Source organism: Thunnus maccoyii, chromosome 18 (assembly GCF_910596095.1).
Source record: "Thunnus maccoyii chromosome 18, fThuMac1.1, whole genome shotgun sequence".
NCBI lineage: Eukaryota > Metazoa > Chordata > Actinopteri > Scombriformes > Scombridae > Thunnus > Thunnus maccoyii.
The window spans coordinates 13,427,098-13,443,050 of NC_056550.1; the positions used below are offsets into that span (position 1 = coordinate 13,427,098).

General features: G+C 40.7%; 1 protein-coding gene across 4 annotated transcripts in view; it reads right to left on the bottom strand.

The window, feature by feature from the left end:
- The window catches only part of LOC121884715 (trinucleotide repeat-containing gene 6C protein-like), a 44,610-nt gene extending 37,786 nt beyond the window's left edge, over positions 1 to 6,824 (bottom strand). For all 4 annotated transcript variants that reach the window (XM_042393686.1, XM_042393685.1, XM_042393684.1 and 1 more), the window contains exon 1: positions 6,724 to 6,824. The gene's annotated coding sequence lies outside the window, so the exon portion shown is untranslated. The remainder of the gene's footprint in view (positions 1 to 6,723) is intronic.
- Between the last annotated feature and the right edge of the window lie 9,129 nt (positions 6,825 to 15,953).

The window sequence follows — 15,953 nt, forward strand, 5'->3', positions numbered from 1 at the left end:
CTATGAGTGAAAAGACACATCACTCTGTAACAACACTGTACAACTGAGAGTGGAATGTGTGTTGTAGTTTCACAGAGTGGCGACTCTAGAGAAACGATCAGACGATCATTTAAAATGTCAACATTATAATCTGACTCACTTAAAGCTGGAGTGGGGACTTTTGTCTCCCCCTTCTGGCAGTGAGATTAATTACAAAAAACGCTGTTGATGTGTTTACGTCACAGGCTCCTCCGTAGCCTACTCCGTCGCTACTGTTGCGTCTGTAAAACAGTGGATAAATTGTTTCGAGCGTCACACAACCCCCATGAAATGACTTGTTTCACTTTCAGAATTTGATCCATTCGGTCTGATAACATTTGGAAAGTCTAGAAGAGCCGCACGATTAAATTATTTTATCCTCATTTAAGTTAGCAGAGAGCTAACTGGAAGTTAGCCGGCTTGGCTGGCAGAAGTCTGTGGTGTGCATTCATCCGGCCGGTGCAGGAATGTCAAACATGACACCAGATTAAAAACTGTATACTGTGAAATACAGAGAGATTTATCTGGCGGTGATAAGCTTAATCAGCAAAGTGTGAACTCGTTTGGCAAGCACTCGGATGTAACGGACGTTCATTTATATGTAAAAGTTCCACACTGCAGATTTATTATAACTAAATCAGGACCTTTTGGTATTTGGAGTAAAGTAGCTGGTTAAGTACAGTTGGCTGTTGCCTGAATGTGTCAGATACATTTAATGAACATTTCGTATGTTATGCTGTTCATCTCATGTTCAGGTTGTAGGTACAGGTTTGTTAATTAGGCTACCACTATGAGCTGTAGTGTTTCTGCCAACAACAGGTGATCAGACATCCTTGAGTTGTAATTATTTTAGTTACTTGCAAATGTTGAAATGTGAATCTAACAAAGATTTAATAAGGGTTTCAAAAGAATTTTGATTCAACAAGTGGATTTGATATTGGATGTGAATTGATTAAATGCTATCAAACCACATCCCTACGTCACGTGGGGAAAAAAATGTTACAGAAGTCCAGGAAGTGAGAAATGATCACATTAGAGCACTGCAAGTGTTGCTTTTCTTTGAGGAACACCTACGCATTCTACTTTCTGTGTGCATTATGTTAAATTGTTAGTAGAAAGTCTTTCTTTGCATCAAACGGCTGATGGATCAGTGACACGTAAATCACACAGTGAAATAAAGAAAAAAAGGACTAAATAAATAAATTAATAGGTAACTGGAATAAATAACAATGTAGTAATCAGTGATGGCAACAAAGGTGTCACATATTTTTGGTCAGCCACTGGTATTTGAATGAACTGATACTGAACAACGGATGCTTTGCAAACTGCAACATCGACTGGAGATAAGTTCAACATTGAATTTGTTGTTGACCACTTTTATCCCATTTTGCAGCAAAAAGATCAATTGAATCTTTGTGAGTTATCTACCACTGCTAACAGACCCAAATAGGGTCAAATAACAACTAACCAAACACAAAAAAAGGTTTTAAAAAGCTAACAGTTTAATGAGTCAAGCTTTCATTTCCTTGACTTATTATTTCTTTTCATATGAACTTGTTTAAAACAGAAAATACCAGCTGTAGCTATGGACAGTCACAAATTAGCTAAACATATCAGAATATTATTTTTAGTCAGTATCACTCACTCATGCACTGGCATTGGCTCAGCACATGCCTTTAACTCTACCAATCCTGCAGCACTCCAGGCCTGATGAGTCAAAAGAGCAGCAATCCAAAGGAGCTCAAAGATAATTAGTGCGTCTTTATAACTGGACTGTTGTCCTGACAGTGGGCCTGAGACTAGGTTGTTGGAATCGACACAAAAACCTACTGCTGCCAAACACCTATCGACCAATTCACATCATAAACACTTATTTTTACCTCCAAGAGGCTGGGTATGGAACCTGCTGGGGCAGCTGCCACGCTAAATATAGCTGGTGCTGCTCCTTTCAAAGGCATCAGTGGGGCTTGTGTCATGTAGGATCAGAGGATAAGAGAGATGCTCCAGTTAATGTGAGCTGCTGTCGGCCTTCGACCCGGATAAGGAGAGTGAGTAGCGAGAAAAGTGTCAAAATAATTTCAATTTAAGAGACATTTGGTCCCTGAGCAAGACAGAGGGAGCCTCTCTCACTGAGAGCTGCCGTTTCATTTCCAAACATCTGCCAAGCTTGGAAAGATGTGTGTCCCTGGGACTCTGAGGGGTGACTGATAGTGAGATGGGGAAGATGCAGTAATGGTGCCTCCTGCCCCCCCTTTGGATGCAGTGTGTGAATGGGTTTGAAGACACCACCATGATAATGTAAACAGAACTTAAATTAAACCACAATTTAAAGATACAGACTCATCAAACATTATTGATCATTTTTCAAGAAGCCCTTTTTATAAAATGTATATTAGAACATTAATAATGACATCAAAAAAGACCATTCAGTCACACAGAGGAGGCTACGATGATGCAGTTTTGATTTGACATGTACTCGTAGTATCGGGCTGAGCTACATCACGAGCGGCCGTTTGTAGCAGGGAAGCACAGCTCGTGTCTATATGCAGGACGGGGGTCAATGAGCTCAGCGCTGTTGTGGAATTACACTCTCCTGTCAGAACAACAGGATTAGAGCTCAGTGTCCCTCTTAAAACCACACACTCACTGCGTCGACAAAGGAAGGCAAAAAGAAAAAAAACAAAACAAAAACAAAACAAAAACAGTCACACTCGGGAGAGACCAGCCTAATAAAAGCAGCTGTAAAATCGGTAGAAAATCGAGTGGCGATGATGAGATGAAGGAGAGTCAGCGTGTGCAAGGTGAATTGGCACAGCCGTCTGTATTACTGCGGACATGTAAATACCTTGCTGCCCCACATTGAAGCGATGAAGATGAGGGGGCTGCTATTGATGGGGCTGAGAGGGTTGATTTGAATGCATGTGTGAGAGATGGGGGAAGGGGTGCTAGACGGCAGTCGCTGGGCACAGAGCCAGGAATGCCATCGCTGCAAGCCAAACAAGAGCATGGTGAGCCCTTGGGAGAACGCTCGCTAGCAACCTCAGAGGCAGCCGCCACAGCTATGGCAGAATGTGCAGCCCCCCCCCCGTGCTCTTCTGCACAATCGCACATTAAGCAACAGAGCTTTCTGTTGTGAAAAATATCTGATGTGCCAGTTTTCAAATGCAAAACCTCAAACGCATCACAAAGAAACATAACAAAAATGCATGAGAGCGAGCAGTTACTACTACATTTCGATTTGTGTGAAGGTTTAAAAACTGCTGGGTAAGCAGTCCTTGTGCTCCGCAAAGAGGATTGCACTCTTTAAAGTACTTGAGGCTATTCTCAGTGTGGTCATGTTAATGCTTTCTGACCGGGGGTAACGACAAGGAAAAGAGAAACTTATTCTGCACTCCTGGCACTCTGAACAGGCCCCGAAATAACTTGTATGGACACACTCCAAAAGCACTGCCTCCAGTCCCAATGTCAGTTGTCTGCTCCAGAAGTAATGGGAACACTTTTATGAGCCTGGCTGACAATTTACTGGTCCAACAGATCAAAGAACATCACTAACAAATGTCTTATTAAACTCCAATCACGTAGCTCTCTCACTATTTCCACATTTGTCTTAATAAATCGAAAACAAGCCACTGAGTAATAGCCTGTATGTAAGAGAGAGCTCACATAACTCTGAGCTACATTAAGACTAATCGTGTGCTGCACAATTTTTATTTCTGGAAAGTACAATTAGGAAAAGTCTTTAATGTAGTATCTAAAAAAAATACTAGCCTACATAGAGTCTGACACCCCATTTAAGAGAATTAGAATTTGTTTAAAGGCGACATATTGTAGATTTTAAAATTTTTTTTTTGATTATAAAGCAGGTCTAGGTGCTATAAAAATACTGTGAAAGAATCAAAACGTTCAGTCCACAGCCCATTTTCAGAAACTGCGCCTTTAATGTAGTATCTAAAAAAATACTAGCCTACATAGAGTCTGACACCCCATTTAGGAGAATTAGAATTTGTTTAAAGGCGACATATTGTAGATTAAATTTTTTTTTTTTTGATTATAAAGCAGGTCTAAGTGCTATAAAAATACTGTGAAAGAATCAAAACGTTTAGTCCACAGCCCATATTCAGAAACTGCGCCTTTAAATGAGCCATTTGGACTTCCGTAAGGTTGTGATGTCACAACTATACGCTCAGCGTTTCCCCTACTGTTGGCTGGGAGGGACGGACGGGTCCCCCCGCCTCCCCTGAAAGAACGACAATATGTTTATTTGTTATTTACCTAATTTATGTGCACTTGTTTCATTTCAGCTCAGTGTGAGAGTCTCTACTAGAGACTACCACAGCCTATCACAGATATATCAGTATTGGCATATATGTTGTCCGATATGCACCGATATACCTATATATTTAAAGTTATATAGGCAGAACTTTATCTATATTTGATCCTTTTTCTTAATTCAAGTTTAATATATATACATACATATGTTCTTTTTGTTGTGTTTTTTTATTTATAGGCTAGTTATTTATAGTTATTAAATTCCCATTGAAGTTGACTGTTTCCGTGCACTGATGTCATTTTATACAATAAAGGTTATTATTAAACTGTAAAATATCATGCCTCCATTACATATCTTTGTCACAAGTGTTTGATAACCACATTTGAGGGATCATTGCAAAAAATGTGTGTTTTTGTATATACTCTGTATATACAAGATTATCAGCCAATATATATCAATAACGGAATTTTTTTTACTCCCCAATATCGGTATCGGCCCCAAAAATCCAGTATTGGTCTGTGTTTTGCTGTCATTTATTGTTGCACTAGTTTCTCTTCTCTGCTCTGCTCTCTGCGTGCTACAATCTGTTACCTGTGGTTGGCCTGGGCGCATCACTCAGAAAACAGTCAGCCAATCAGAAGAGAGGGGAATTGAGCAGACATAAAACAGCACGTTTCAGGCTGAGTGTCTCATGGCTCGTACAGCTGTAACTAGGTGCTTTCTGACCATAAAAACATGCAAATGTTTGTAAATACACCATGAACATGATAATATTAAACTGGGAAAAGGGGCATAATATGACCTCTTTAATACTGAAAATGACAGGTGCACCTTTAAGTTGGAGTCTGTGCAAAAATAAAGCAACTACCTCCAGTGTTCAAAAACGCAGGATGAATGGAACTAGCAATGAGCAAGCTAGCTTTTTTCGTTTGTTAAACCTCAAGAGAAAAAAAAACTCTTTGACAGCAATAAACTGCTTTTCACAGGATGCAAGATCATCATTTCCACTGAGAACTCCAGCTAAGCATCTGATCACTGACACCAAACAACCCGCCAAACCAAATGACACAATCTGGCAAAATGCCCCTCAGCCCTCTGGTCCAGTGCTTAGCAAAAAGCCATGGAGAGTTTTGAACTGAAAGTGAGGCTATGACCTAAGCCGTATAGTAATCAGAGTATTTAGTGGCCTGTTTTTGTTATCAAGCCCCCTTTGGCGCCTCTCGGTGAATACACACTGGCTCTTTCAGAGGCTTGGGGCTCTGACTGGGGCCCCTGACCCAGCAGGGACAGAAAAGACCCCCACCCCCTTCCCTTTACTGCCACCATCTCTTCATCCCTTGCCAGGCCCAGACCCAAATTAGGGACTCTAACACATTAGTAAAACCAGCAGCGGGCCTCAAGGCTTACGTCAGTCTGCCCTCTACATGCATCAGGGTGCAGGCATCCCCAGTCTGCACACATTGCCTTGTTCGTGGAGAGTATGTGCCACTGCAGGATGTCAAGCTGCAGCAGGAGCCGGCCAGTAATGGTGAAGGGAAGGAAGCAATCACTGAAGCATCATATCTCTATGTTTACACAGCTCTCTGCTGCTCAAACCAGGGACTGACAACTTAGATTTCCAACAGATACAGTTTATAAAATCAGTCAGGTTACAATATCTACAACCATCCCAAGGTTATAAAGCCAATGACAAGAAGTCTCTAAAGTCAGCATGTGTATTTTCTGCATAAAGAGTAACCACTTTCCAGCATTTATTCAAAGTGAAGGCCAGCAGTTATTAACTACTAGCTATTCACTATGTGCTGAATGGATAAGGACGCATAAGCAACAATTATTCATAATCAATTAAGCAGTAACAGCAACCGTATAAGCAGATGCATCATAACTGGATATGAGTGCAGCAGGTAAACTCGGCTTGCTAATGCATTTACTGCCAGTCAGATGATGCATGTTAAGAGTATATGTTGTGAGAATGAGCTGCAACAACATCCATGTCAACTCTTCTACACACTGGTGCAACTGCAAGCGTTCAACCAATGCCATGCTACTACGAATACGACAACTCAACAAGCAATAACACAGGGGTGCCCTTGAATCGTTTGCACTGTGCAGCCGATGTGCTGGATAGGCCAATTAGTCCAAGTTACCACGAAGCCACTATCAGGAAAACACCACAGTGTCCGTGCTAAGGTCAGCAAACCGTGCAATAACTAGAAAAAACCGCACCAATATGCCACCGACAACTGCGATAGAGAGCACTAGCATCGACGACAACACTGATGTCAAAGTGGGCTGAACTGAAAATATTTTCATTCCCAGCCCAGCTGACAACATTTCACCTCAAAATCCCGCCTGTTTCATGAAGTGGAAAGCGACAAGGAAGCAAATTTGTCGCGCTAAACTCTTCCCTTAAGAAAGGCTTTAATTAATCCTACCATGAAGCGTTCAGTCGGTTCTCGTCGGCGGCGGAGCCTCTGCAGCCATTTTGTAGTAACTGACCGGAGCAGGAGCTCGAGACGGTTGAATCGGTGGTAACGGGGGGGAGGCGGGAGGAGCCTCCTCTTGCCACGTGACCTTCAATAACAAAACAAACTGGTCCCACTTCCCAACGCTCCACCCCCCTCGGCGTTGCCATGACAACTGCAGCCCCTCCGTCTCTCCCCTCTCTCTGCTGCTCTGCTGATGCGCTCCAGCTTGCAGCCGTGCAGACACTTCCTCACGGTTCACAGCTGAAGAAGTATAGAGAGCAAAGTATACCAGACAACAAACTGCATGTGACCTGTAGGGATAAATAAAGGAGCATTTCAACAATGCGTCCTGTTTGTGCAACATGGGACCCGTACTGTGGTTTTACACCAACAGAGGGCACAATTTCTAGTAATACAAACCAGTGTTTCTGCTTTACTGCTCAACTCTGTGCTGCGGTTTCGGTTTCATCAGTGAAAGTATTTCAGTACAATTTTGAGGTACATGTACACGAATATATCAAACCTATTCTTCCAACTCCACTACATTTCAGAGGGACATAGGCCTATTACTGTTTACTTTGCTTTTATCTATACATTTATCTGATGGCTGTAATTACTTTGTGCATATTAAGATTTTACAATAAGATTCTTCGAGCTCTCATTTCAATTAGAGTATTTAATAAAATATTTACAATTTAAAAAGTATGATAAGCTTTTTGTTATTTAAATGTAGTAACTACAGTACATGATCCAGTAACTATCTAACCTTAGATATCCCTCGGGTACACACTAAAGTTGGCAGAACTGGTTTCAGATACTATGCAGCTTTTAAATGGAATGAACCGCAAACTGCCCTCAAACTTGTGTCTTACATTCCTCTTGGAGATTTTAGTTTTATTATCTGATTTTTTTTATGATTCTTGTAACGGTTTTTATCAATATCTTGTTTAGTTGTGTTGTTTCCGTCCGCTGATTGTGTTCTTGTCTTATGAATGTTTCTTGTTCTCAGGTCTTTCTTGGAAAAGGGATCTTAATCTAAATGAGACTGCCTGATTAAATAAAGATTAAATAAATAAATAAGCTTATAAAATACAATGCATCGTTAAACCAGTAGTTCCCAACCTTTTTGGCTTGTGACGCCTTACAAAAATCCAGTGTTGTTATGATTCAGATGCCTATGAGTTATTAAAGAACCATTTCCCCTTCAAAATTCTCAGATGGTTTCATTTGAATAAATGTTTCAGGCACAAAGAGGTAAAATGATGCAATAGAGCTATTTCACAACAACAACAACAAAAAAAGCCAAGATTTGATAAAGGTCTGACAAATGAATACAAATGTATGTGGCAGAACTTTGTTTTTTCCTCTTTCATGCCCCATTAATCATCTCACGACCCCCCAAGATTTATCTTGGGACTCTTTGGAGGGGGGCCTGATCCCTTGTTGGGTTGGGAACCACTGGACTAAATCACCTAATTGTATATAAAGTAGATAACTGCATCTCAACCAGCCACAATAGTAAAATGCTAAAATCTAATAATGTCATATTTGATAAATCAATCACAGGGCCATTTTTCTGCAGAACAGGCATTTTTACTTTTGATACATTAGGTTGATTTTGCTGATAACACAGGACTTGTAATAGAGCAATCTGAGAAATTATTTCACCTCTGGGTTTCATTTCTATTTATTTAGTCACTTTATGATGCAAAACGTTCGCACCATGAACTGGTTTATTGGCAGCATGTGAAAGCCTCTGTAACAACCTCCAGACCATTTATTCTCTTAAACCATTTAATCCTGGTAGGGTCATGGTTGGCTGGTGGTTATCCCAGCCACCAGACACACAGACACCTTGAACATGTCAACAATACATCAAAGGGCACAATTTAGTGTCTTCACCTAACATGTGGGAGGAATCCATGTGACACAAGAAGAAGATATGGTGGTGTGATGCCCTTTAAGTCAAATTTGTGATTTATGATTTTAGGTTTCGCAAATAAAACTGACATGACTCGACACGAGATCAAACATCACACAGAAAAGGCCATCGACTGAAACTGGTTCCAGACATAAATTACCAAAAGTCAAAAGTTTGGACGAACTTTCCCATTCAAGTGAATTGGAAGGTGTGTCCATACTTTTGACTAGTACTGTACCTGTTGACACATGAAAACATAATATCTACAATTTTGGTGTTCTGTCTGCTGAAGGATCAGCTTTTGGTAGAGCAAATTTCTGCCCTTTTGGGTTCACAAAGCTTTGTCAAACTGATCAGATACTGTCATACAGCAAAAAGAAGGAAAAGCAGGAGAGTGATGACATTTATACACATTTGCATGAATCTCAAACAGTCAACCAGTGCATACTTGTTGTAAAAACTGTATTACACCAGCATATTTGTAGTAGATGACACTGACGGTGACGAACACACAGTGATACACTAGTGGCCCTGTATTTCAACCACGGACGAGCTTATGCATGGACTGATGCATCAAAAACTGTAACACAATAAATGAGATTCAAGCTGGCATACTTAGATGCATTTTCAATACACTGGCGGTGAAACCAGTCACTTCCACAAGTCAATATTTTGGTCACTTCAGAGTGAGAAATTCCCTCAGTGCAAACCTTATCTCCTTCGTCAAACTGAAGAGAAACAAACACGACCGGAGAGCCTGCCAGGCCAATATGTCACCACTCAATGAACCAGATCAGGGGCTGTATAAATACCCTTGTCTGTATCTCATTAGCTGACACTGAATCCCGCTCTAAATGAGACTCCAGTGGCATCTGATAGGGAAATTAATCTGGAAATATCAAATGGTGAACGCCCACAAGAAAGAAAATATGAATCTGATTACAAAGCAGGGCGATCACCACCGTGTGCTCGCAATTACAGAACCATCTGTACTTGGTGTCGCCGGCATATGGATTATGGTGTCACCCACATCTGGATAATTGCAGAGATATGCATTATAGGGATGGTGGCAAAACACAATTATTCAGTCCAAGAGATGATAGAGTGCAAGGGGAGAAGTGTGTGGAGAGGAGAGGAGAGGAGAGGAGAGGAGACACTAATCACGCGCCATGGTGATGAATCTTCTGTGTGTCATGGCGGTAGATATAAATAATCTATTGCCTGAATCCTTTTAAAACTCTGTGTGTGTGTGTGTATTTGATATTTCTGACCACATTACCTTCTTTAACAGCTGTCACAACTCATATTACAATACTGTAAGTTATAATTGATGAAAGCTTAGATTTTAAATAAGTTATTCCCACCAGATATTCTAAAGATTCCTTCAAAAATGTTGTAAACCTATTTTTTAAATTGGATTTTAGCCGAGCTTCTTGTTAGTTTATAGTGAATATTCAGAAAAGATCTGAGCGTTTTAATAGTTAAAGAAATATTGCTGCTGTAGAGACTTATTATTCTCCTGTCTGTGAATTATGCTTTTTGTGTGATTCAATGTACTATATATTATACTAATGTATGTACAGTATGTTGTTGTTGTTGCTGACCACAAACTCCACTGACCCTGGTCGTTAAAGTGATGTGGACTGCAACCTCTGCAGACATGGCATAGACATTCACAGGATTTGACGAGGACACAAACAAATGGTTCACTGGTAACTTTCCTCTTCTTCACTGTATTTCAGTGACACACTGTGCCATATTTTGGCCCTCCTACTGGACAGGTAGCCTTAGGTCAACTGGGGACATTCAACCTGAGAGAGAAAGCAGCCCATTGTTTGCAGCTACCGTACATGCAGGGGCAGGTTATGAAATGCTAGTTCATATGTAATGATGCGTTACAGTACACTTAAATTGCACTTAAAACATTTAATAAAAAAACTCCGGTCAGTGCATTTGTTATTTAGTGATCTTACCCTTTAGCCTAATTTTATGTAGTTATACAGACGCTGTTGTGACTGATTGGTAGACTTCTCACCTCCATTTGAACACAAGTGATACTAAGATGGTTAAATATCTCTCTATGACCTGTTCTGTAACATCTCCAACATTCCTGATGTTATTTTTGTAAAGGAAGGCCAAAGAGATGTTTCAGTCTAAAAGACAGGGTGTGTTATTGACCTGTACATGAATGAAGCTTTTTCTGATAAACGAATCAAGTAGCAGATATCAGTGGGGTAGGATATGGATGTAGATCAGTGATAAAGACTGTAAGTCGCTTTTGACTGGCAGGCTTACCACAAAAAAAGAAAAAAGAAAGAAAAGAAGAGCTAGATAGCTGGCGAAACGTTCCATCTCAGCTACTCATCTTTACCTCTTTCCTTTTTTTTACTTGAGTGTCAAAGAATGTATAAAACCTCTCATATTTGAATCCTGTACACCTGTAATGTAAAAAAAAAAATCAAAAGCATCACAACTATAGAAAGACAAACGTGTATTTGTGTGTAAGACAATATGCGGTAAATAGATGGGATCCAGGTGAGAAAATCTGACCTTGCTGTCTCCACTGTGGATGTTAGCAGCATTGATCAGTGTGCACAGTCAATGTGTGTCGGAGAAATTCAATCATGACCCTGGCCGGCTGACCTGTCTGGTGGAGGGTAAAGTTCAATGGTCAGATTGTTGCCATATCAACCTGTCCCTGTGGGAAATGCTGAGGGGGTCAATCAAAGTGTAATTTCATGCCGAGGAGGAGGCAGGTCTGGGAGACCCCCTGGGAGACATTTGTATTGATTCAGTTAAAGGTATTACCTGCTGTGGAAATGCAACTTATGACATACAGTAGCCGGGTACATATGCTGTCTCAATAGGCACATGTAAGCTTGCGCAGTAACGAAAAATAAGATACGTAAAATGCATATTTTACGTATATGTATGAAATATATGCTTATGTAGAGCGAGAAAATATCAATAAAACAGTAATATGACTTGAAAGCCAGCATATGTACTGTAAAAATGTGCACTGATGTTCCATTAGCAAAGCTATAATTTTAAGTTCCAAACATATAAAGTTGCCTTGTTTGTTACAGATGAAGAAAACATTTCTACAGAGAGTATATCCTCTTCTTTGCCTATATTGATGCACCCTTAAAGCAGTGATCTGAAAACCACTGGAGGCTGCACAACTCCAAGCTGAATCTTATGTTTGAAGTATAGAAAGACAGCAGGTGACAGCACCGTTGCCTGAAGCATGTAGGCAAATTAAACATTGCTGATCTGATGTGATGCGGGACCAGTTTCTCAAAGATGTTTGTGGTGTGCAGTCTCAGTGCTACATGCCTGTATTTGTGTTTAACTGGCCCTGTTTACTCCAAATTTATTAAGGAACAGTTTTTAAAAATTGGAATAGCACACTCATAACATATCATATGAAGATCAACGCAACTATGTTTTATACCTCAAGAGAGCAGTTTGCCAAAGCATTGATCTTCATTTGTTGAAATAAACGTATTGATGTTATGAATGTGTGGCTTGTCCAATTAAAAACATATTTTTGATGTTTGCCTGCAAGCCAGCACCTGACTAGAATAGGTATGTGCTTTCCCTCATATTTTTTAAGAAACAGGTTTAACTCATTCATTTTGTTCTCATGGAGATCCTCATGGAGGATGTTGGGTCTATTAACTTTCATTCTCACAGTACTCTTTGTCGAGGGGAGCTGACCAGAAGTGTTAGAGTGATCTAAAGGGTTATTTTATCAGAAAAGATGGTGGGAAAACAGATGATCTTGGTGTTAAGAGGAGGAGCTGAGGCAAGTAAAGGAATAAATGGAAAGCTAAGATAATCCACAATGTTGAATGGACAGACATTGAGGTGAAAAAGATTTCTCACACACTAAAATCACAGAACCACTAATATATTTCATATATAACCTAGATCATCATATAGACTGTAAACACCGTTCCCATCGAACCTCGTCCAGACAAGCACAACAAATTGGACCATTGACGGAATGAAGGTCTCTCTTTCAACATGCTTGTCATTTTAACGCTTCTGTCACTGATATTTGCGTTCCAAATAAGGAAAGACGGCACAATTAGTGAGTGATACATCATCATACTTCACTTTATAGATTGTGCGGTAATTGAAGGAGAGATAAGAGATGGTGCTTCACAGCTAATCAGACGTGAGTTGTGTGGGTTTGCATTAACACCTCATACAGTCTGTATTGTGTTTGCAGAGCAGCACGCTACGCTAATCAGATTTATGGCATGCATAAACACCACCTTTATGGATTCAAATCATTCAATTGAACAATTAAGCTCTGGCAAACATTAATTGGCCTTTTCTTGCTATCTCACTCCCCAATCTTTCAAACTCTGTTTCTCTGTCTCACAGATCTTTTTTTCTGCCTGTATGCCGCATCTATCTATCATCAACATCTTCCTGAATATACTCAGATAAGCTCAAACACAGACATATGAAGCACAACATCTCTCCCACAGAGAGAAGACAGATGGAGGATGAGATGGCAGCATGATATGCTATGAAAGCTTCCTTCAAAGCATCTTTCAAAGTCAGCGCATCCTATTGCTGACCTCACCTGTCAAGGTCACTGCTGTTTAAGGCGGGGGGGGGGGGGGGTAGAGAGCGGCAAGCGTGCTGCATTGCTAAAAATGTCGCTCCACCAACAGCTCTAATTGTTTCTATTTTCATTTGAGATGAGATTAAAGTCCTTGGGGGCGGAGATATCAATCTGTTGTAACATAATGAGTCTTTTCTTGTGAGCAAATAGACACTTGGGCCAACAGTGGCCACGGTCGATATTTGTCTGCCATTCATGATTATATGCAGAGAAAGCAGGAGAGAAACGGAGTGACGAAGTGAGGCCTGGCTGAAAGAGAGCAAGAGGAGAAGATCAGCTTTTCACCAGAAACAAAAAGTGAGCATGTGTATGTGAAACCATAATATCACGAACTAATTTCAATTAACTACAGCATTATAAAACATCTGTAAGCTGAGCAGTTCAGTACAGTAGAGAAACAGTGATGTGTACTCTGCATATCTTGAGAACTACAGCTAGGGTGTTAATCCTACTGGGTGAACAGACGTGTTGGGTGAAATAATACTGTAGTAAGAGGGTTACTGTTTGACACACACACACACACACCATCTCCTCTTCTCCCCACAGCATCCATGTGTCAGAGTGATGAATGTCTCCTTCCTGTGAGTGACCTCCAAGGTCAGCAGCAGTGGGGCAAATGCAGCCTCGCTGCCTCATTTCCCCGGCAGCTACGGCAAGGTAACAGCTCAGGCATAATTCACCATCGCTTGGCTACAGCTCTAATCGCAAATGTAATCAAACTGGTGCTACAGGCTGTGCTGCGCAGGGTTGTGCTGGGCTGGGCTGGACTAAAACAGGGTGGGGTGGGTTAAGAGGAGGGGGTGAGAGGGGGTGGGTGGGTGTGGTAGAAGGGGAGATTTGTTTCATTGTTTTTGAAGCCAAAGCATACAATCTACTGTTTATACACATGCACAAATATCTAATGCAACACATGTTAATCCACATCCAGATTCCTCACACACACACATTCCTTCATAAGACATAAAACTTTTATTACAGAGCATCACACTTACATTACTGCTGTCAGGACCAATATCAGACCACACTGCCTGCATATGTACATGTGAAAACATATTGGACATATTTCATGCTTCACCACACACACGCATCTACTCTTCAGAGAGAGAGAGAGGAGTAAAATAAAAATGCAATATAAATAAAATGAAGAGGAATTGACCAGTCACAACAGATGGGAACATACTGTAGCATTATAAAGCTAAAACTCCATATGCCTCAAGCCAAAAAAAACATTTGTTCCATTCCTTCATGCATGCCACCTCTGCCTTGGGATGTGCCTGTAAATTATACATACTGTAAGTATGTCATTACGCACAGAAGCCAGTGACAGTGGCCTAATGAATATGGGCAGCGATGGCAGTCGGCAACATCCCCTCACTGGAGAGATCCTATCTAGGCCACAGCATCAATCTTCCTGTCAGCGCCACAGCAGCCACTATCTATGCCTCGCCATCATAAACAGATATATTATTCATGAATTAGCATTATTGTCCACTTAATTATTCAGCAGGTCTTAATTATCTGGAGGATAATCTATTCCAGGTCGTGGGAAATTAGATAAGGAAAGATAACGTTGTTTCAAGGGTCTCGCCATCGTTGGGCGAGTGTGGAGTGTTTTCTGTTTGAGAGGTTATGAATTTATGAGATGTTATGAGTGCATGGGAAGAGTGTTTTGGGAGAATTATATCCATTACTGGTTAAAATGGAATAAAAGGTTGGATGAAGTGGATGGGATGAAGAGCTAAACAAGCTTGAGATGTATTTAGATTAATGGGACAATAAGAGGGTATTTTAAAAGGATGATGAATGGCAATTAGCACACTGAGGACATGCACTCCTAAGTAGTAATGAGAACATTCATTTCAGAAAGCTTCAGTCAATTAAGGTAAAAAACTGTCCTTAAGGCAAAATCATGATAAACATAATGTTAATAAAATAATATATCGTCATAGTTTCTTTTTGTACTCAGAACACACACACAGGTAAGTTGCTCCAACAAAAAAAAAACAGCTAAAAGAAAATCATCTGTGTGGTTTTTCACCCAAAATCTCCTAATTCCTCTAAGTGCTTCACTTTCAAAGTCCCCACCTCCGGCGATGTGTTCTCCCTCCTGTCACCTCATCTCCACTTCCTGCTACTATCCACCTTACCTACCCTCTCCTTCGCCTCCTTGTTTTCTAGTCCAAGCACATACACCAGAGAGGGCGATGAATCATTCATAGCAGCACGTAATGCCCTCAGCCCTCTCCCCAGAGAGAGAGAGAGAGAGAAAGACAGTGAGACGGGCAGAGACAATTGCAGATAGAGAGAGGAGAGGGTCATGATAGAGAAGCTACAAATGAAATGAGTTAAGATGCAAGACAATAGATGTAACAGATTAACAGCATGCTATTAGGAGGCTCCATAAGACATTTGGCGATTTAATACGTTCTGATTTGCTGATATAGACTATTTTCATATAGTACATAAGACTGACATCACTTTATGTGTTTAATAATGCCTCAAGTCAACGCTCTTTACCTTTGTTAAATGAGGCGTTTCTCTGCTTGTGCACATATTCACAGGAATATGAGGTTGTTTGAACACTGAGCCGTGGAACGTCTCTGAGTCAAAACCGGACCGAGTAAGGTTGAAGCG